At 44.1% G+C, this 21376-nt stretch overlaps 1 protein-coding gene across 1 annotated transcript in view; it reads right to left on the minus strand.

Annotated features, from left to right (window-relative positions):
• Positions 1 to 6917, minus strand: part of MYO7A (myosin VIIA) — a 182542-nt gene extending 175625 nt beyond the window's left edge. Inside the window, exon 1 of the mRNA XM_072610771.1 lies at positions 6869 to 6917. The gene's annotated coding sequence lies outside the window, so the exon portion shown is untranslated. The remainder of the gene's footprint in view (positions 1 to 6868) is intronic.
• Between the last annotated feature and the right edge of the window lie 14459 nt (positions 6918 to 21376).

Below are 21376 nucleotides of genomic sequence, written 5' to 3' on the forward strand. Positions count from 1 at the left end.
ACCTGGTGTTCACTTCCAAAATTCATCTTTATCTTCCAAAGTACCCACCTTCATCTGGAAGCCATGATGAAAATACCCTAGAATCTTTAGTTTATTGTCCAGGGTCCATAATCTTTCATGTCCTAGCTGCATGCTCCAGGAAGACCACAGGTCTTTCCACTATTCTTTCAGGTAAAAATTTGGTTTCCTCAGCACCCCTCAGTGGGTACCAGCCACTATTATTGGTCTTTTAGTTAATTCTCTGACCATCACTGGATGACCTCTCTCCTGGTGGTACCTGTGGCTCCTTAGAATACAGGGAGTCTTCTTCCTCCCTATGAAAAAGAGCCTCATGTCTACTGCACAGAAGGCAATGTTCCAATAGTCCTTCTTCCCTTGTCTGCATCATATCACAGTCCTCCATCTTCCAGATACGTGTTCAAATTTCACACCGGTTCTTCAAAATCTGGTTCTTCTTTTGTTTTCTTCTTTCAATCCTTTCTTCAAAGTTCTACTGAGAATGACTTCATCTTTGCTGAAAAAGTTCCTCCAGTTCTTTCATTTTCTCCTCTTTTTTTCTCCTAAAGTTAGGAATACATGAGTTCAAGTCCATCTTCAGACACTTCCTAGTTGATTCAAGTTGCTTAACCTCTCTTTGCCTCAGTTTCCTCAGCTGTACAATGGGCACAATAAGAGAATCTATGGGAGTAGATAAAAATCACCAATCAAGATAGTATAAAGGGTGAAGAGAAGAGGGCCAGCTACGTTGAGGGATACGTTTTGTTAGTGGACATGACTTGAATGAAAATCCAGCTGAGGAGATTGAGATATAAAGTTAGATATGAGAGCACAGGGTAATGGAAACCTAGAAAGGAAAAAGTATCCAAGAGAAAAGGATGATTGACAGAGTCAAATGCTGAAAAAAGGTTAAAAAGGATGAGGACTGAGAGGATGTTGTAAGATTTGGTATTTAAGGGATCATTGGTAATTTTGGAGAGAACTAATTCAGTTGATTATTTTCAAGAGGATAATATTGCTATTTATTAAATATTACCTACACCTCAGGTTGCGTGTGCCTGGCCCGAGCCTTCCAGGACTGATATCCTGAAAGTCTCCAGGGACAGAGACTCCAAACTGAGCCAGGATATAGTGAATTGAGAGGCCCCATACTGTCAGCAATTGGGCACAGACTCAGGGAAAACATGCGAAGGGGAGGAAATGGTTTCCCAAATGATGCGTTAAAAGCCCTGTGACCATTGATTAATTGACTGATTGATCAATATGCTTATATTCATTCTGGAAACATTCAAAGCTACCCCCAATTGCATCAATACCTAAACAAAGCAAAGGGTTAGGACTCTTCTCCCAGTTACCCATAGACAGACACAAACACACATAAAAAAACACACATGGGAAAACACATGTGCACACACATACACACACTCACACTCCGTTCTATCAGGTTGCCATTTTCTGACTTAAAATGATCAGACTGTTTGGATCTAGAAGGGATATTTGAATGTAGATTTTGGAATAAAAGCAATACAGTCTGTCAGAGCTGGAAGGCATTTAGAATATAGACTCTTGGCCTTGGAAGAGGCCTTAGAACATAGAACGTTAGAGATGGAAGAAATGTTAATACTATATAGTTCAACCCTCTCATTTTACAGAGGAGGAAACCAAGCACCAGAGGAGAAGGGACTGACCCAAGTTCTAACAATGGCCCAGCTGGGATTTGAACCCAGGTTCCCTGACTCCCAGATCAAGGGTCTTTCAGAGAAGCAAAATCAAAGTCAATAAACATTAATTAAGCACCTACTGTGTGCCAGGCAGTGTGCTAAGGACTGAAGATATATAGAAAAGGCACAAGACGGTCCCAGCTCTCAAAGAGTTCACAGTCTACTGGGGGAAGAAAACACATAAAAAGACATGGAAAAAGGGGAAGGGTATGGCAGGTTCCTGGAGCAGGGACATGATGAAGTCCTGAAGCTGAGGTGGGAAATGGTGAGCTGAATGATCTCAATGTCCTCCTCTTTATTCAGATACATCTGGTATATTCCCTGGAATGTGATTTTGTCTGGAGGAGGAATGGGAAAGGTGGCCACACCATGAGATTTGTCTAGCAGGACCTCCTCAAACTGGTTCAGACCCAGTGAGTACATTTAGAGAATGTCCACATTTACAGTTCTTTTTCTACCACCAAATCAATAACATCTCAGAATGGATAGGAACCTCAGAGAGGATCCAACCCCACCTGTACCTGTACCTCAGTCTCTTCCCCTCTACACCATCTCTAATATGGATAATATGGCATTTGTGGTGGTTGTTGACTTATTTTTAGTTATGTCCAACTCTCTGTGACTCCATTTGGGGTTTTCTTGGCAAAGATATTGAAGTGCTTTGCCATTTCCTTCTCTAGCTCATTTTATAGATAAGGAAACTGAGGCAAACTGGGTGAAGTGACTTGCCCAGGCTCACACAGCTAAGTGTGAGGTCACATTTGAACTCAGGTCCTCCTGACCCTAAAGCCAGTGGTCTATCCATTGAGCCACCTAACTGCCAGTATAATGTAGCATAGGCAGGTCTGTAAGAGTGGTACAAGCACATACCAGCTCATATTCCAGTTAGCTCTCTCCTTCCCCACTGGCACATCTGTGTAACCTGGTCATATCTATACCCCATCACCCTTACTACGGGGTCATCCCTCAAAGATTCATTCAGTAACTATTTACTCTTATCTCTACCTATAATTCTGACTGATTTGATTTTCTGGTTTCTCACCCTCACAAGGAGCTAACTCAAGGGGACTACTAGAAGCCTGGACAATGACAGCAGAGAGGAGACAGGTGAGTAATTAAAAGCAGACACAAAGTCACAAAGTTTAGCAACCTGGAGCCATTCAGTGAAGGGGCAAAGAGAAAGTACAGTATGTCCCAAAAGTCTTTGTGCATTTAATTTATTTTAGTAGCTTAAAGCTGCAACAAGATGTCTGGAGCATCCTGTATAGAAGGGCAGAAATAGCATTGATTTAGGAATGAAGAGGAGGGACGCTGCCACTAACCAGCTATGTGACCAACCTTAGGCAGAACCAATGACTTCGGTTTCTTCAACAATAAAATGAGGGGATTTAGAATACGTAATAGTAGAATTTAGAACATCTGAGCTGAATGAAATCATAGTTTCTTAGATGAGGGGAGGCAGGCAGGGGGGAGAGAAATCTTAGAACAGAAAATGTCAGAACTGGAATGGACCTAAGAAACCATTGCCTCCAAACCTTCAGTTATAGATGAAGAAACTGGAGGCCAGAGAGGGGAAAGGATTTAACCACTATCTATCTCCCAGATAACAGATGCAGATCCTTTCCAGCTTTGATATCCTATGGATCTAAATGGCCGATAGGGATCATGAAATGGGAACTCCACATATTGGAATGATGGGCAGTTAATGCACTCATGAAATATCATGTTACAGTAAGGGGTGTGCCGGTTGTTAAATTTTCAGTGAGAGCATTTATCCCTTGGGGATTGGCTTCAGTAATTATGTAACTGGTTGTTGAGACTAGCCTTCTTGCTGTTGCGCCTTCATTCATATGACAGACTTTCCAATACCTGAAGGAAGCCATCACCTTTCCATCCTCCACCCTCACCCCGTCTTTTCTTCTCTTCTCTACTTTTTCAGCTGTTTCAGCAATCCTTGCCTGGCTTGGTCTCCAGTCCTCTTGGTATTCTGGCTGACATCTTCTGGGGTTCAACTCAATTCACTAAACATTTATTAAGGCAGTTGGATGGTTCAGTGGATAGAATGCTGGACTTGGAGTCAGGAAGACTCCTCTTCCTGAATTCAAATCCAGCCTCAGACACTTACTAGCTGTGTGACCCTGAGTAAGTCACTTAACTCTATTTGCATCAATTTCCTCATTTGTAAAACGAGCTGGAGAAGGAAATGGTAAACCATGCCAGTATTTTTGCCAAGAAGATTTCAAATGGGGTCATAAAGAGTTAGACACGACTAAGAGATGACCAAACAACAAAAAACATTTATTGCTGACCTTAGGGCTAGTACCAGGAGAGTTTAGATAAGACATGATTCCTGCCTTCAGTGGTAGGAATGAGAGATACCCATAAAGCAGTGCCATTTAAGAGGATAAAGAAAACACTCTGCAGAGGGAGAAGGTTATTGTTGATTAGGGACAGGGCTGCTCTGAGAAATGAACGGTCCTCAGGCACAGCCCTACAATCTCCTTTGAGCTTCAGATAATGGCAGAGCAGTCTTGATAAACTCATTTTACAGATGATTGAGGAGACTCAAACTGGAAAATTTACCTGCCCCAGCTTATCTTACGAGAGATAAGGTAGAACCTGGGTACCCTGACTCCTAGACCCTTCCCAGCTTTGGCCCAGGACTAGTTGTCAAGAGGACAGGACTTATTTCCCTTTCCTCCCCTTCTCCCCTCCCAGAACAAAACCACACTAGTCCCCATGGCAGTGGTATTTCTAGATCATACAACTGAGAACTGGAAGGAACCTTAGGAAAAGTCTAATCCAATCCCTTTATTTTCAAGGAGGAAACCGAGGTTTGGAGAAGTAATGTGACTTGTTTAGGGTCCCACAGATCCAGTCAGTAGCAGTGGCAGCATTTGAACTCAAGGCCTCTGATTCCATGTCTCCTGATCTGTCCAGCACTGCTCTTGTCTATCTCTATCTATACTCCCAGAGCTGCCCAGGTAAGAAACTCCTAAAACATGTAGGAGCAGAGCTGACAAATCCTTCTTCTCTTCTATCTCTGCTCCTCCCTACAACTTAGGGGCAGATCCTCAAGCTAAGGGAAAGTCTATCTGATAACCTTCGATATGAGCCCGGGTCTGCAGGGAGCAAGGGTAAACTAGGCACCTAACCTGCTGGTGTTAGACTCTCCAGCCCACCCCATCTCAGTAAGGCAATAACAGGGCTGCACTGAAGGTCTCTTAGAGTCTTACCTCTCCAGCCTTCCCTAGCCCTCTTCACCCTCACCCATTCTGTGCGCTAGCCAGAGTGGATGCCTGGCTATACCCTTCTCTTCCTCTCTACCCTCTACCCCCAAGTGCCTCCTTGCCCTTCCTTATGACAGTGTTTGAACCCAGATGTTGTCCCTACCAAACACACACCTTGACAAAATCCCATCCATCTTCCAAAGCCCAGCCTAAGTGTTCTTTCCACCAGGTCAAGTCAAGTCAAGAACTATTGATTAAAAACCTACTATGTGCCAGACACTGTGCAAAAAAGTCCCTGCTCTTGAGGGGCTCACAGTCTAATGGGGGAGGCAACCTACCTGCAAACAGCTAAGTACATACAAGAAGGACACAGGCTAAATTAGAGATAATGTCACAGGGATGGTGTTAGCATTAGGGGGACCAGGAAGGTTCCCTTGATCCTTCCTGAGCAATAGGATCTTGTCTACTGCTGAATTTTTTAGTAATGCCTCTCCTTCTTTCATGGCCCCTACCCTTCCTTCACCTTGTATTGTAGGTAGCCCTGATAATGGCACACATCCCTACCCTTAAACCAGTGAGACGGGCATCCAGGACTTGTTCATCTTTACTTCTCCATCACAGCTTAGAGCAGGGGTGACTGTACAAACAGTACTGAACAAATACTTATTGAACTGAATGCCATTTTTCTTCAGAGAAGGTCTTGAAAAAGAACAGGGAAAAGAACTCACATTTCTGAAAGGTTTGTAAGGTGTGGTTCTCACAACAGCCAGGAGATGTAGGTAGAGCAAGCATTATGACCCCTATTTTCAGATGGAAAAAACTGAGGCCAGGAGTAGTAAAGTGATTTACCCAGGGACACATAGCTGGGAGCCAGGTTGTAAAAACTCAAGTCTAGTTCTGGTTCTACTTGTACTATGTTTCCCCTCTGCAAGAACAACCTGGGCATCTACTATCCTGAGGAGGGGAAAGGAAAGGGATGGATCAGGCCTCCAGGAGCTGACAGTCCAGAGAGCAAGACAAGACTCCCAAGAGAGAAAGAATCCATAGAACTGGAGCTGGGTTGGAATCAGGGGCCCAATTCCTTAGCCCCAAAGCTACTCTGTGCCTTCAACGAATGGAGAGGAGAGAACTGGATTTCAAGGGATGATACCTACAACGTGGGAGAGGAGCAAAATCGAAAAGGGACAGGAGAATGAGATAAGAAAGGAGAGGAGAGGGAGGAGGTGGGAGAGAGAGAGAGAAAGAAGAAAGAAAAGGAGAGAGGGGGAAGAAAGAAGAGAAGGAGGAAAAGAGAGGGGAGGAAGAAGGAGATGGGGATGGAGAAGGAGGAGAGGAGAGAAGAGAGGAAAGAGAGGAGAGGGAGAAGGAAGAGAGAGAAGGAGATGGAGACAGAGAAGGAGGAGAGGAAAGAAGAAGGGAGGAAAGGGGGAGGAGGAGGAGAGGAGAGGAGGAAATGGAGACAGAGAAAGAAGAAAGGAAAGGAGAGAAGAAGGAATGAAAAGGGAAGAGGAGAAAGAGGAGAGGAGAGGGATAGGGAGTTGGAGAAGGAGAAGTAGGAAAGGAGAGGAAAGAAGAGAGGAAAGGAAAGGAGAGGAAGAAAGGAGAGAAGAGAGAAGCAGAAAGGAGACAAGGGGGGAGAGGAGAGAAGAGGAGAGGGAAAAGGAGAGGAGAGGAAAAAGGAGAGGAGAGGAAGAAGGAGAGGAGAGGGAAAAGGAGAGGAGAGGAAAGAGGAGAGAAGAGGAAAAAGGAGAGCAAAAGGGAGGGGAGGGGAGGGGAGAGGAGAGAACCGTGGCTCACTTCAGTGTGACTTTATGATTATAACCATGATCCCAGCAATTTCCCCGCCCCCAGGTCAGCAACTCTAAGAAGCTTTCACAACAATCTGATTCAGAAGGAACTGCCCTGCTTTAGGGGCCTTACCTTAGTGGGGGCTTGGGCTCAGCTGCCTCCTAGTTTTCCCAACTGTCCCAACTTAGAGGGGAGGAAACTCTAGTTTCTGGAACCGTAGAAGGTAGAAGCTGATGCTGCCTGAAGCCGATGACCCTCCAGCTTTACCTCTGTCTCTGTCCCTACTCTCTGAGTCTCTCAGTGTCTCTCCTGAGGACTCTGTCTCTTAGTTCTCTATAGTCCTATGTAGTCCTTAGTTTCTCTCTGCCTTTCCCACCTTCACTCCTCCAGCCTCTTCCGTTTCTTTCTGACCCCTGGTCTTGCTCTGTATTCCAGCTCGATTCCTTACTAGCTGTATGACCTTGGGTAAGTCACAACCCCTCTCTTGACCTCTGTTTCATCTTTCAAGTGAATGGGGTTTGACGAGATGATCCCTAAAGTCTCTCCCAGATTTGAATTCTCGGCTGTATGATCTTCTGTATGCCTGAATATGTTCGTGTTTCTGTCTTGTTCCCCTCTCTCCTCAGATTTCTGTCTTGTCCTCAGCCCTCTCTATCTCTCACTCCCTCACTCCTCCGTCACTTTGTCGGTCTCTCTCCCCTGTCTCTCTGTCTCTTTCCCTCTCCCTCTCCTGACTCCCAGGCTCCCTCTGTCAGTCTGTCTGTCTCCTCTGTTTTCTTGTCTTTTTGTGCCAGTCTGTCTCCTCTCCCCCTTTCTCCTTCCTCTATCTGTCTGTCTGTCTATCTGTCTGCCAGGCTGCATCCAGGGCTCCTAGCAAGGCTACCCCTTCCGTGGGGCTGTGCCTTCTGGTCCCACTCCCTGAGCTTCTTAAAGGAGGGGGAGGAGCCCGCAGTGGGGGAGGGGGGACTCACTCCAGGTCTGTGGCCGCTCTGACATCAGCGGCAATGAGGGAGGGGAGGGGCAAGGGGGACCTGTACTGTGGCCGGCAGAGACACGTGAGCTGCGCTGAAGGCAGCCCGTGCCCTGGGGAGAGCGCTCAGGACAGCAGGGTTCCAGCAGGGCCCTGCCTTGACCTCCCTGCGTCTCAGTGGACTGATGCAGCCCCCAGAGCAAGGACGCCACTGATCTGGATGTAGAAGGTTCAGCTGGTGCATTTGGAGCTTTAAGGGAATTTAGTGACCATCTAGTTCTTCGGATCCTCTCATTTTATAGATGTGGAAACTGAGGCCCATAAAGGGGAAGCAATTTGGTGAACTGGAAATTGTGGAGATGCCCATCAAGGAGGGAGAGGCCAGATATGTTGTGATATGTAATTGTGATGGAATGCTACTGTGTTATGAGAAATGATGAGCTTAATCTTAGAAAAACGTGGATAGACGTATAGGAAATAATGAAGACTGAGATAAGCAGGACCAAGAAAATGCTGTATACAGTAGGGCAATATTGGTTTAAGAACGACTTTGAAGGACTAAGTCATTTGGACTATTATAAATACCCAAATGAACTACAAAGGACCTGGGAAGGAAGATGCCATCTGCACCCAGAGAAAGAATGGATAAACAGAATATGCGTAGAATATACATGCACACGTATTTACATCTAATGTCTGCTGTGGGGGGGAGAAAAGGAAAAAAAGTTACATGAGAACTTTATTACACATTTGAAAAGACTAGCAAGTTGTACATAACAGATTTGCAGGTTCATAGGCAATCATTTTTTTTCCTACTCTACTATGTTCTGGAAATGCTTTTTATTTCTTAAGTTCAGAATAAAATACATCATTTTTTTAAAAAAGTCAAGGACACAAGATCAAGGTCAAGCATTATCTTCTGACTCCAAATCCAGGGCCCTTTCCACTCTACTGTAAGAGTCAACAAGCATTTATTAATTTATTATTTATTAAATTCTTAGATTATTTTATTTGAATAAAAATATTATTTATTATGTGCCAAGCACTATGTTACTCTAATCCATTCAATTATTACATGCTGAGAGTCAGACTGTTCTTGGTTTCCCCAAGAAGAACACCCAGTCTTTGCCCTCTGGAGTTCCCCATGGAGAGAGGGGTGGGGGCTGTGTGACCCTGGACCATCACCAGCACCAGCCACAAGGACACCAGATGAAGAAACTTCACATGGTGGTATGGACTGAGCCATTCACCGGGAGTCAGGAGGCTGAGCTTCCAGTCCTAGCTCTCTACCACTGATTTTTATATATATATATAATACACATATATGTATGTATATATATGTGTGTGTGTGTATTTATGTATATATATGTGTATATATGTATATATATACATATTGATATCTTCCATTTTTTAATCACCATTTCAAATGTTTTCCTCTCTTTCCCACTACCCCATTCAACCATCTCTTGTAACATAAAGAAAGGGGGAGAAAAAAGCCAGCAAAAATTAACCAAAACATGAACCAAGTCCAACCGTGTATAAAGTTTTCTGCACCCTTTGTCCCTGACCTCTGCAAGGAAAAGAAAGAGGTCCATTTTCCCATCTCTTCTTGGCTGCCCCTGACTTGCTGTTTGATCTTGCACAAGTTTCTCCAGCTACAAAATGAAGAATCTGAACCACATAATTTCTAAGGTTTCTTTCAAGTTTGGTCATTCTACGTTTTAAGATCTCTTCAAATTCTAACATCTTCTAATTCGGTTGAAATCATCAAACATTTATTAGGCACCTGCAGTACTTCAAGAAAAGCAAACACGCTGCCTCTTATAGAAGTCCTTCCTGATCTCCTCAGTTGATGGTGCTCCCCCCTCCTCAAATTGTCTAGTACAAGGTGTCCCAAAAGTCTAAGTGAGGAGGCTTAAAACTGCACCAAGACTTTTGGGACAACCCATGCATACTTATCTGTTTATATGTTGATTCCCTCCAGGAAAATGTAAACTCCTTAAAGGCAGAAACTGGTATTTGGTTTTGTCTTTGTGGGCTCAGCAGCTGATACTGTACCCTGTTCATTGTAGGCACTTAACAGATGCTTGCTGGAGAACTCTGAGGAGGCATCTCTGCCCTTTTTTGTTGTTTTGTTTTGTTTTGTTTTGTTTTGTTTTTGCAGAGGTGGGAGCCTAAGCCATTACCTTGGTGTCTGTAATGTCAGATTTTTTGATATGGTAGTTGGTTTCGTTGAACTATTTCTCTCACCCTCCTAATTTACCAGGAATGGCTCTTTGGAGGGGTCAGTGGGGAGAGATGCATTGGAAAGCATAGGTGAGACTTTAATTTGCATTTCTCTAATTATTACTGTCCTGGAGTATTTTTTCATGTTTGTTGATAGCTTGAATTTCTTCCTTTAAGAAGGCTGTTTATATCCTTTGATACGATATGGGCAATTATGTAGCACTTTGAAGGAAGATAAAGAGTCTGAAAGGTAGCAATGAGGTGGGTGTGTGTTCAAGTAAAGGCTTAGAGGCAGGAGATGACAGGTGAAGTTCTGAGAAGAGCTGATAACTTGGTTTGGTTATAATGCAGCATTTGTGAAAGGGAATCACTTAAAATGTTAAGAAGTAACTGTAGCTAGGAGCCCAACTGTAGAGAGCCTCAAGTGCCAGGCTCTTCTCCTAGAGGAAGGGGAGAATCACCAAAGGTTGCTGGGAAGAAGAGTGATGATGGTCAGACCTATGCCCATTTTGGGGGTAGCTGTGTGAAGGAAGTATGGAAGAAGGAGAGATCACAGGTAGGGAGACCGGGGGGAGGCTCCCTAGAGTCCCTCAGGAGGGGTACTAGTCATGGTCACATGACTAAAAAGAAGGTGAAAGCTTGTGAGAGATGTTGGGGCCATAGCATTAAGAAGACCTGGCAACTGACTAGATGTGGAGCAGCCGTGAGCGAGAGAAGGGGAAGATCAAAGATGATTCTGAGGTTAAAAACTTGGGTGACTACAAGCATGGTGGTACCCTCAATTTCAGGTCAATTTTAGCCAGGGAATATGCTAAGTCCTAATTTGGATATGTTGAGTTGTAGGTGCAAGGAAGTGGAAATATTCGTGTTCATCCTTCATTGCTGAAGAAGACCATCAGAGAAATGATGACACGACTTGCACTTGACTTTGTTTGGTGAGGGAGGGCTATGCAGGTCACCAGCCTCACTTCTCCTCCAGAGTCATCTGATTCCAGTGACCAGATATTCCTCGGGATGACTGGAGATGACCCAGGATGCACTGGGAGACCTTGGGCCCTTTAGGCCAAGGTCTTTGCAGGCACTCACTTAGGGTGAGGCAACGCCTATTCACTGAATAGGCCTGGATTGGGACTGGAACTTAGGAGAAACCTGGGACTGGGTATATAGATGTGGGAGGCAGCTGCATAGAAATAATCATTGAACCCATGGGAGTGGATAAGGTTGCCAAGTGAGAAAATGTAGGGAAAGAAGAGTGCCCAGGATAGAGCTTTGGGCAACATTGTACTTAGGATGAGGGAGATGGATGATGATCCAGTAGAGAAGTCTGAAAAGAAGAGACTGAATGGGAGAACCAAGACAGAGCAGGGTCATGGAAACCAAAGGAGGGCAGTGTCCACAAGGGGAAAGTGGTCAAAAGCATCTAGAGAGGTCAAGGGAAAAAACCAGCAGAGCTGGCAGTTAAGAGATCTTGAAGGTTGGAAGCTGGATTGAAAGAGCCTGAGAAGTGACTAGATGATAAAGGAGGATAGACTATGGAGATAATTTGTAAGAGTTTGGGAGTGATTTAGAGCATTTTTTCATATGACTACAGATAGCTTTAATTTTTTCCTCTGAAAACTACCTGTTCATATCCTTTGACCATTTATCAATTGGGAAATGATTTCTATTATTGTAAATTTGACTCAGTTCTCTATATATTGTAGAACTGAGGCCTTTATCACAGACACTAGTTGCAAAAATTCTCAGTTTTCTGCTTCCCTTCTAATCTTGCATTGGGTTTGTTTGTGCAAAAGCTTTTCAATTTAATGTAATCAGAATTACCCATTTTGCCCTTCATAATGTTGTCTATCTCTTGTTGGGTCATAGATTTCTCCATTCTCCATAAATCTGACAAGCACACTATTCCCTGCTCCCCTAATTTGTTTATAGTTCAGTCTGTATGCATGGTTTCTCCCATTCATTTTAATTCTTCTATGCAACATGACTAATGTAAAAATGTGATAAATAAGAATGTATGTGTAGAACCCATATCAGATTGCATTCCATCTTAGAGAGGGAGGGACAGAGGGGGAGAAAATCGAAGACTTATGGAAGAGATTGTAGAAAACTGAAAACAAATAAATTAATTTAAAAAAACAATAAATGCTAGGTGACTAACAAAAAAGAGTTTGGGAGTGAAAGGGAGAAAAGGTAAAAAGGGGATATATCACTGGGGTGGGGGTGGGGGGGTCAGGTGAAATCTGATTCTTTGTGATGTAAAGAGACATGAGCATATTTGGAGAGAGGGGGAAGGAGGCTGCAGAAAGGGAGAGACTGAAGAAACCCAGAGGAATAAATAGTCAATGGGGCAAGTTCCCAAAGGAGATGGAAAAAGATAGGCTAAGGCCCTTTCCATCTCTGATTTTATATGTTCTACATTCTAAGGTCTTTCCCAGCTCTGACCGCTGAGTTCTAAGGTCCCTTCCAACCCTGACATTCTGTGTTCTAAGGCCCCTCTGAGCTCTGACATTCTGTGTTCTAAAGGCCCTTGCACCTCTGACAGTCTGAGTTCTAAAGACCTTCCCAGGTCTAATACTCTGTGTTCTAATGGCCCTTCCATTCTATGATTTTGTGGATCCATGACTTTCTGGGTTTGGAGTTGAGACTTAAATTCTGGTCCCAGTCCTATTACTGACTTGCCGTTTGCCTTAGGTAACCCACAAATGTCTCTGCCTCAGTTTCCCCATATGTAAAATAATCTCTGTCTGCTTTTTTTAAAGGTAGGCCCAGAAACATCCTAGGTTCTTATGAGAATCTGATATGAAATTGGATGGGAAAGAGGTTTGAGAAGTAGAAAGTCTGTACCAATGTAAGGTGCCTTTATTTTAGCCTTCTCCTCCCTTGCCACAGCTAGTTTTACATATCCCACCATTAACAAGCAGCTAGTGCTCTTTGCCCCAGAGTCCCATTCTCACTCTCAACACAGCATTAGATCTTTAAAGCCACAGGAAGGCAGGGCTGGGGGAAGAACAAAAGGACTGCTGACACATTGTGCTCAGGGAGCACCTTTATACTTTATCTATTGGGAACCATCCTAGAACCTAGACTCATGGCCTCGGAGAATACTGAAAGTGAATGACTGAATGAAAAAATCATTTACTAAGCCTTTACTCTGTGCAACACACTGTGCTACGTGCTGGGGGTCCCTTCTCTCATGAAGCTCACAGTGGAGACAACACACAGGGAAGGTTTCAGCCATGAGTCTGATGGAAAGATCCCATGATCCTTAGGGCACAGCAGCCTCTTCTTTAATGTCATTTCCATTGATTAAATCACTCTGGTTCTGATGTGGAGCCATATGAAAGCGCTGAGGAATTTGGTGGTCAGACCTTTCTTTCCTCGGTCATCAGTAGATGTGACTGTAGCACTCACAAGAGCAATTGCCAGGCTACAACTCACAGGCATTGCTTCTCAGAATGAGAAGGGTTGAAGGTCTTGGGCTATCTCTATTAGAATCTGAGACAACATAGGCCAAGGTGGTCAAGGTGGTAGTGATGGCTTGACTTACCTGGTCCATGCTTCCTCCTGTCTCTCCTTCAGGGCATCTTCCTGCCTCAGCTAAACTGGCTTGCCTGCCCTGTGGGTAGCTGTTGGCTAGCAGCTGGTGGGGATGGTAGGCCCCTTCTCCACAGTACTTACTTCTCTGGGTGATGGCTATGAGGGATGGGCTAGAAGCAGGACCAGTGATCTAGGAGTGTGCTGCCAATCCCAAGGTTCTTGGGTTTATTTGCCTCTTGGTGACATCTGTTGGTGATGAAGAAGGCAGGTCCTTTCTCCATAATGATTTCTCCCTTCAATGATAGCTACGTGGGCTGGGCTAGAAGCAGGTCTGGTGGCTTGGGGGCCTCTGCTCTTCCCAGGGCTCTTGGATTCAGAGTCCTGGGCTTTGTCCACATGGATCTGAGGGGAGATCATGGCCAAGAGCATGGTGGTTGTTTGATTTGCCTGGCATATGTTGCCTCCCGAATCTCCTTCAGGGTGCCCTACTGCTACACATAGACTGGCTTGACTGCCCCGTGAGTACCAGAGTTGGAAGGCACCTTAGAACACAGAATGTTAGAACAGGAAGTACCTTAGAATATCAGGGCTAGAAGGGACCTTAGAACATATAACACAGAATGTAGGAATAGGAAAGGGTCTTACAACATAGCTAGAATTCTAGAACTGGGATTTTAAAGGTAACCTAATTGAACCCCATCATTTGACAAAGATGGAAAGTGCCTGGTCCAAGGCCACACAGTGAGAGCTAGGATCACAGAATGATGGGGCTGGAAGGATTCACATGAGGTCAGCTCATCCATCCCCCTACTTTCTTGAAGGACCACCCAGGGCCATCACACACTGATGAAAGCAAAGACCTTGGAAAGGACCACCCTGAAACTCTGCTGTGGTCATATCCACCCCAAGCTCTAAAAAGGTCAAGGTTCAGAAGATTCTTCCTTGGGTCTGATATAAGTCCCAGGGGAGGCAACCTGGGCAAATCTCTGAATTCTTGCTTCATGGCCTTCAACAACAGTGGCACAATAGTGCCACCTCGTGGCTCCTAACAAAGAGCCAACTATGGCATTTCCAGGAGCAGTTGTTTGGAAAATCTCTCAGTGTAGGGTTGCCAAGGTAAGAATTGGAAAGTTCCCTCTGAGGTCAGAGGTAAGGCTGCGGTTTGTGAGGAAAGGAGTGAGCTGGCAGCAGAAGAGGAAGGGATGCAAAAAATACAGCTAGGATACTCAGTGGTACAGTGGACAAAGTGATGGACCTGGAATCGGGAAGACTTTGAATTCAAATCCTACTGGTGACACTAGCTACGTGATCCTGGGCAAATCACGTAATCTCAGTTTCTTCATCTGTAAAATCGGTATAATAACAGCATCTACCTCCTAAGGCTGTGAGAAGCAAATGAAGTAATACTGATAAATTTTTGTTGTTCAGTCATCTCAGTTGTATCTGACTCTCTGTGATCCCACTGGAGGTTTGCTTGGCAAAGATACTGGAGGGGTTGGCCATTTCTTTCTCTAGCTCACTTCACAGATGAGGAAACTGAGGCAAACAAGGTTACGTGACTTGCCCAGGATCACACAGCTAAAATATGCATAAGGTCAAATTTGAACTCAAAAAGAGGAGTCCTCCTGACTCCAGGTCTGACACTTTATCCACTGGGTCACTTAGCTGTCTAGTCCAGGCAGGAAAGAGATGGGAAAGGCCTCAGTGTGGAGGGTGGTAGTAACAACTGAGTGCTGAGATAGATATAAGATTGTGACAGAAAATACGATGTGATTGAAATATTAGAAAAGGATATCTCCGGAGTCAAACGGCCTGGGTTCAAAGCCTACCTACATTTAATACTGTGCCACTTGGGGCAAGTCACTTAACTTCAAGCAGACTCAGTTTCCTCATATTTAAAATAAGAGGGCTGTACCAGATGATCTCTGAGGTTCCTTCTTGTTCAACATTTATGATCTGATATGTCAGAGGCAAGCCTAGAACCCATTTCTCCATTACTCAGAGGCTAGTTCTTTGTCTTCTAAGCCAAAGGTATCAAATACATAGTCCCTTCAAGTAGAACCTGAACCAGATTAAAATGAAATTGGGAAATAGTTAACAAAATAAATAAAAATACAATAGGACACAGATAATATTAATATGTGATTTTTTCCTTAATAGTATTTTATTTTTCCAGTTATATATAAAGACAGCTTTCAACATTTACTTTTGTAAAACTGAGTTTCAAATTTTTCTCTCTTCCTCCCTCCTCCACAAGACAGCAAACAATTTGATACAGGTTATACCTGTACAATTACGTTAAACATATTTCCACATTAGTCATTTTGTGAAAGAAGAATCAGAATAAAAAGGAAAAACCATGAGAAAGAAAAAAGGAAAAAGTGAAAATAGTATGCTCCAATCTGCATTAAGACTCCATAGTTCTTTCTCTGGATGTGGACAGCATTTTCCACCATAAATCTTTTGCATTTGTCTTAGATAATTGTATTTAGGAGAAGAGTTAGGGCTATCAAAGTTGGTCATCACACAATGTTGTTGTTACTGTGTACAGTGTTCTCCTGGTTCTGCTCACTTCACTCAGCATCAGTTCATGTAAGTTTTTTCAGGTTTTTCTAAAACCCACCTGCTCATCATTCTCATAGCACAATAGTATTCCATTATATTCATATACCACAACTTGTTCAATCATTCCCCAATTGATGGACATCCTTTCAATTTCCAGTTGTTTGAGACCACAAAAAGAGCTGCTAATGTGTGATTTTCTAAAGCAATATGCTGCCCACAGGGATTGTTATGTGGGGCTTAGTGACCATTTTTAGTTTGATACCAATGTTTGGAGTTTCTATTTGGAAGCCTCACTGTCTCTATTTCCCTTTTCTTTCCCTTCATCTCTGTCTCTACCTGTCCTTCTCCTTCTCCCTTCCATCTCTCTACCCTCATACATGTATAAAACACTAATATTGCATATCATAATCACCTGTTTAATAAACTTGAGATTCCTGCTTTCTGTTTCTTGATGCACTTATTCTGAACAAACCTTGAAGTGCGGCTCTCTGACACTGTCATTCCTCACCTCTCAATTTACTGGGTTCTGGAGACTACAAAAGGCTTCTGTGCTTTAACACGGGGCAACTGTCCTGTAAGACAAGGATCTCTTTGTTATTGTGGTTCCATTTTAAAGATTTTAAGAACGTGAGATGTGAGCCACATTTGAAATGACTAGTTGCTATATCCCAATGTTACCTTTCTTTCAGGTTATATAACACAGTTTCAGTTCATATAAGCACAACCTTGGGAATGGGCCAATGGATATTTTTCATTTTTAAAGGGATCTGGTAAAGACTGACTAGAACTTAGAGTGTTTGGCAGGGTTCAGTAAGTGGCGTGCAATAGGATTTCCTCTTCTGTTCAAGGGAGGGAGATGGATTCCCTTGAACTCCAGTTCAGTTGGACTCTGAGGTCCCTTCAGGCTCCATATTCCAAGAGACTAGTATGGTTGGGCAGGGCTGAATTGGGAAGGGCCTTTAGTTCAATTATTATCATAACCTCTGCAGATTTCTCCAGATCTCTGGACATCCCACTTACCTCTGTACACATCATCTCCTTTGAGACTCACAACCCATGGGAGACCCAGCTGGGAGTCATTAGTAATCTCACTCTGCAAGATGTAGAGGAACTGATCCAAAGAGTCAGTGGCAGGCCTGCTCACACCCAGGCCATTGAGTCATTCTGTTTTTCTTCAAATGGCTAAGGGGGATGGGAGAGTGATTTTTTTCTTCCCTATTTCTTTTTTTTGGGGGGGGGGGGGGAGGGAGGCAATCAGGGTTAAGTGATTTGCCCAGGGTCACACAGCTACTAAGCTACTAAGTCCTCCTGACTTCAAGACTGGTGCTCTATCCACTCTATCACCTATCTGCCCCTTCCTATTTCTTGTCCATTGTGGTTTCCCTTTGGCCTTCATGGTCCATAACAATTTCTGCCCTAAAGTGTAGGTCTACTTAATAAATTTGCCTCTCTCCTCAAGCTCCCAGTGCCTCCAACCTGGCCCCTCCTTCCTTTTCCTGTCTTCTTGTATTTCCTTCTATGTACTCCACAATCTAGCTCCACTGGCCCATTTACTGTTCTTCTCACTCAAACCCTCCATCTCCTGACTTAGTAGGTTCATCTGTTGTCCTCTATGCCTAGAAACCTATCCCATCACCCCCACCACTTCCACCAGGCCTTTCCTGGCCTACTTCAAGACTTGCGCCCTATCCCATTCCACTCCACCCCAGGACACTCCCTCTGAAATTATCTCCTTTATTGTGCACAGATTTTGTGTATTCATAGTTGTTTGCATGTCATCTTCTCCATCAGAATGGGAGTTCCTTGGAGGCAGATGTTATAATTTTGCCAGTATATCCCCAGAGCTTAACCTGGTGCCTGGCACATAGTAAGATGCTTGCTAACTGACTGCCCCATTCTCATACTCCAGTTCTAGTCACACATCAAGGTAAGTCAGAGAAGTCAAGTACATCTGCCCCTGCCCCCACACCCCATTCTAACCCTTTCCCATCCATACAGAAACCAATAGGGAACAGACACAGACATTAGGATTCCAGAGAAAATTTATTTTGAAGACCTCTTGGGATATTCTCTATCATCCTCAGCATTAAATATAGAATTCCAAAGCTGGAGGGGACCTCAGAAGGTGTCTAATTATCCAACTTGTAACGAAATGGGAATTTCTTTGCATCCTTTCTTTGGATGCTTCCAATAACTGAGGGAGTCTACTGCCTCTTCAGACAGCCCATTTCCCATCTGGTAAGATGGAGGGGGCATTTCTAATAGCAGGTGAGTGTGTGATGTCTCCAGCCTGGCAGCCCCCCAGTAAGTAGCAGTGGGATTTGGACTGTGAAATCTGGGGTTTAAGATGATTGAGGTTCCCAAAGGATGCTGTTTGCCTTCCCAGGGAAGTCCTGAGGGGCTGAACAAAGTCCCTGATCATCACTCCTCAGAGGTGGCAGGTGAGATTTCTTCTCCTGGGACTAGTATAAAGGGCTGATTTCAGTAGGCACTTAATAAATATGTTTCTTAAAAACAAAACCAAGGACTTATACTATCATGGTTATCTGCATATGCATTCATGTGCTGAGCTCTACATTAGCAGAGACACTATACTATGTGTAGCGGTAGCCTGGTGCTTGGGACCCAATGGTCACCCTGAAAAAACTCGTCTGCCCTGTCTCTCATTAGCCTCTCCCAGCACTAGGGGACCACGTATCCTCAGCCCTATTGCCAACAACTCCAGAAGAGAAGGGTGGGAGCAGCAAATGAGGACAGAAGACTGTATTATCTCCATGACTGAATAAGGCTCCAAACGGCCCAATGGGAAGGGTCTGGGACACGTTGATTTTGCCTTACATTAAATTGAATGAATTCTTCCCTGGATGAAATTGGATTGATTCTGCCCTCTATGGATTCTTAAGTGAAAATGAAGTCGACTCATTGTTGGAGTGGATTATTTTTCCCTGTATGGAACTGCACTATATCTTTTTTTTTTCTTTTTATCACTCTGAATTTAAACACCAAAAGAGGAACATTTCCATATAGAATACAGGGGATTCTACATAAAACTATGATTCTTCATTTCATACATCTTGCTTTAAAAAAAAAAAAGATAGGTACATAGGGAGTGAGAGAGCGAGAGAGCAAGAGAGCGAGAGAGAGAGAGGGAGAGAGAGAAGGAGAGAGAAGGAGAGAGAGAGAGGGAGAGGGGGAAAGAGCGGGAGGGAGAGAGAAAGGGAGAGGGGGGGAGAGGGGGGGAGAGAGAGAGAGAGAGAGAGAGGGAGGAGTGGGGGGGGGAAGAATGAGAATCTTTCAAAACTGTCCTGATGGTACTTCCTTCTATACTCTTCCATTTTTGTTTGTTTGTTTTAAGATTAGGTCTCTCCTTCTCTCTCTCTCATCCAGGCTGGAAGGCCCCAGTCACTCAGGAGTCAAATTCTATTGCTAATTACTTGGGGAGCTCTGACTCGATCCATTTCTGAGCTGGACTGGTTCATCCCCTGCCTGCTTAGTCAACCTAGTATCCCATCACTCTCAGAGATTTACTCGGTGCAGAACTTAGTGAATAATCCAGCGTTTTAGGAAATGTAGCTCAAAACTCCTGAGCTCAAGCAATCCACAAGTCTCAGCCTCCCTAGGAACAGGGATCACAAGCTTTCACCACACTCGGCCCTAGTACTTTAAAACCTAGTCTAATGGCTCTTTTGAAGGGCACCACTATTGCTGTAGTGCTGGAACTGCAGTTAATTCTGCCTTGTTGGAAATGGTTGGCTCAGTATTTGTTTACTCATTTTTCAGTCATATCTGATTGTGACCCCATTTGCATTTTCTTAGCAAAAATACCAGAATGGTTTCTTATTGCCGGAAACTCAGGTAAACAGGGCTAAGTGACTTGCCCAGGGCCACTCAGCTAGTAAATGTCTGAGGCCAGAGAGAATAGAATAAATGGGGGGCCAGACAGGATAGGGGGAAATATAGTTAGTCTTACACAACACGACTGTAATGGAAGTCATTTGCAAAACTTCACAGATATGGGCTATATTGAATTGCTTGCCTTCCCAAAGGGAATAGGTGGGGAGGTGGGGAGGGAGGGAGCGAGGAAGAGAAGTTGGAACTCAAAGTTTTAGAAACAACTGTTGAGTATTGTTCTTGCAACTAGGAAATAAGAAATACAGGTAAAGGGGTATAGAAAGTTATCTTGCCCTACAGGACAAAAGAGAAGATGGGGATAAGGAAGGGAGGGATATTAGAAGGGAGGGCAGATTGGTGATAGGAGAAATTAGAATGGTTGGCGTTTTGGGGTGGGGGGAGGGGAGAAATGAGGAGAAAATTTGGAACCCAAAAATCTTTTGGAAAGGAATGTTGAAAACTTAAATAAATAAATTTTTTAAAAAATGTCTCAGGCCAGAAACTGAATTCAAGATGTCTTCCTAACTTTAGGCCCAGCACTCTATCCACTGTATCACCTAGGTGCCCTTCAATATACATTATTGAAAGTCTACTATGTGCTAGGTGATGGAAATACCAAGACAAGAGAGAGTTCCCACCCTCAATAAGCTTCCATTCTACAGGAAGGGGAGAGGAACACATGTACAAAGATAAGTAAGAATGAAGTACATAAAAAATAAATTCAGAGTAAGAGGTGAGGAGAGGCTCCAAACTGGAAAGCATCAGAAAAGGCATCCTGTAACAAAATGCCACTACAGCTGAGCCTTGAATGGAGCTAACGATTCTATGGGGGCATCTAGAATGGCACAGTGGATAGAGTGCCAGCCCTGAAGTCAAGAAGATCGGAGTTCAAATTCAGCCTCAGACACTTACTATCTGGGCAAGTCACTTCACCCTGTGTGCCTCAGTTTTCTCATCTGTAAAATGAACTGGAGAACAGCTTCAGTATCTTTGCCAAGAAAACCCCAAAATGAGGTCACAAAGAGTCAGGCAGGACTGAACAACAACAGAGATTTTAAACAATGTACAAATGATCATGGGAACTGGTGAATTGGGGTGATGGTGGGAGAAATCTTTGGGCAGTTGGGTCATCAGTCCTTTTTAGAGGGCAGACCTAGTGCCAACTTAGCTCCCCTACACAGGATCTGAGGCCTTGAGAAACATTCCCTGATGATGGCGATGAGGTGGATTGGATAGGTTGGAATTGGGCAGGAGAGAGATGGGAGATGGAAGGGAAGAGAAGGGCTCATTCTTTCCCCACCCCAGCAAGGTAACTCCCAAGCAAGAGCTGTGTCCCTGGGGTTCTCCTCACGGGCCGGCTCAAATGCTGCAGCCATCAGGAGATCACCGAGTCACACAACTGGGGGGCTACCACCCCTCTTAGGCCCTCTACTACAATCTTCCCCCATCAG

Source organism: Notamacropus eugenii, chromosome 5, assembly GCF_028372415.1.
Source record: "Notamacropus eugenii isolate mMacEug1 chromosome 5, mMacEug1.pri_v2, whole genome shotgun sequence".
Classification (NCBI taxonomy): Eukaryota; Metazoa; Chordata; class Mammalia; order Diprotodontia; family Macropodidae; genus Notamacropus; species Notamacropus eugenii.